We start from the raw sequence: 1986 nt of genomic DNA on the forward strand, positions 1-1986 counted from the left end.
TTTGGCATCTAGTATGTTCTTTAAGTATTGAATAATCTCAATATCAAGGGAATCAAAATTTGATGAAGAGGCTTCTTGTTGTTCACTAAGTAAATCATAACAAACATAAAATCAGAGTGATCATTAATATAACCATAATATGGAATTCAAGTAAATTTATTAAGACATATTACAATTAGGATGTATGTATACCTAAGTGAACTGTGTCTATTTGAAACTTCATTTTCCGTATCATATATGTACATATGAGAGAATTTCGGTTTGGTTCCATCTCGTGGTAGATGACTACCCATCCTATGGTAGTTTTGACCATTAAGCCTGTATATGTATGGTGCATTTCCTCTATTAATGGAAGAATCAATTATGCCACCCATTGACGTAAATGTGTTAGACCCCAACTTGTGAAAGTGTAAGTAAGATGTGTCTTACTCTAGTCAATAGAACTTAGTCTATAGAAGTTGTCTGGCTAAGAGCTCTTACTCAAGAGTGAAGGTTCCAGTCATACAGAGGCCGCACTCTATTTCCATGGACGCTCAAGCCTTGTTCGCCAAAAAGCATAAGTGCTTGACACCAAGTTTCAACTCCAAGGCCCAGAGCCTCTGCATAGTACATGCAGAGCTTCTGCATATGCAGAGCCTCTTCATAGTACATGCAGAGCTTCTGTATGTTCATAGAGAGCTTCTGGCTATCTTCTCCATGGAACACGCGCATATCAGCCCAAACATTCTCGCAAGCGTCTAACAGATTTAAGGCGGCATGACCAAGTCTGCTCCGCTATTCAAGGGAAGTCAAAGATAAGAATGCAGACCAGTCAGCTTAGAGTTCCACGCCTATTATATAGCATAGTTTGTTAGACCTAGGCATATATAAGGAGGCTTCCTCTTCAGGCTTAGAGTAACTGAAGGAACCGACTTATACTATACGCGTTTTTCGGGGAGATTACATTTGCGCTTTCATTGTTAATCTTTTAGCAATAAAAGCATTCGGCATATTCAAGTTTATTAAATGTTTTACATTCATCTTTGAATATTCTGATTAATCATTTGAAATACATTGCTTGTTCTTAATTCTTATCTTACACAAACTGTGTTTCTGTCAGTTAAGAGTATCTAGGTTCAACAATTGGTATCAGAGCCTGCTAATCAAATTCAATTATTAGTCGATCGATATCCGACTGGATTCTACTCATAATTTTTGATTATTCATTTTTAAAAGAATTCTTACTCTTACTTTTCTCGATTTTTAAAACGTTTGCTTTTACGTAATCTTGTAAATCGTTTTTCAGTCGATTATATTTCTCGTCAAAGTTTTCTTCCGAAAATTTTAATCTAAAATATCGTCTTCTCAATCATGGAACTCCATGTATAGTGTCAGTTCCTTGACAAAACCTCCGACTCTCATTGGGGAAGAATATCCCCAATGAAAGATCCGAATGATAAACTTCTACGAGGGTCTTGACCTAGAACTTTATGAGTCAATCTTAAATCGCCCATACGTCCCTACCACCATCATACCTCGGATTCCTGCTGCTGGTGATACAGTTGAGGTACCTGCCAGGCAATTACCAAACTTCGTCGTAAGTGGAACGATGAAGATAAACGAAGAGTGGAAGTGGATCTATAGGCCAAAAGACTTTTGATTATGGCGCTTCCCAATGAAATTTTCTGGTCACTCAACGCGTGCGACTCAACTAAAGATTTGTGGGATCAATTGGCTAACCAGTTGGAAGGAGGCATCAAGATGAAGAAGAATCGCCATGCCCAATGCATGAATGAATACAATAGCTTCCAGGCACTCCCCGATGAGTCTTTAGAACAGACTTATAATCGCTTCAATACTCTGATCAACAAATGTAGCAAATGTGACGTGATCAGAACTCAAGAGGAGAACAACATGCTCTTCTTGAAGAGATTGAACGCAGAATGGGGAAATATGACGATGTCTCTCCAGGAAAACCAAGATTTGGAGCAATGGACACTGCACGAT

Source organism: Cynara cardunculus, unplaced genomic scaffold, assembly GCF_001531365.2.
Source record: "Cynara cardunculus var. scolymus isolate 2C unplaced genomic scaffold, CcrdV1 Un_Scaffold_1255, whole genome shotgun sequence".
In the NCBI taxonomy this organism is placed as follows: Eukaryota; Viridiplantae; Streptophyta; class Magnoliopsida; order Asterales; family Asteraceae; genus Cynara; species Cynara cardunculus.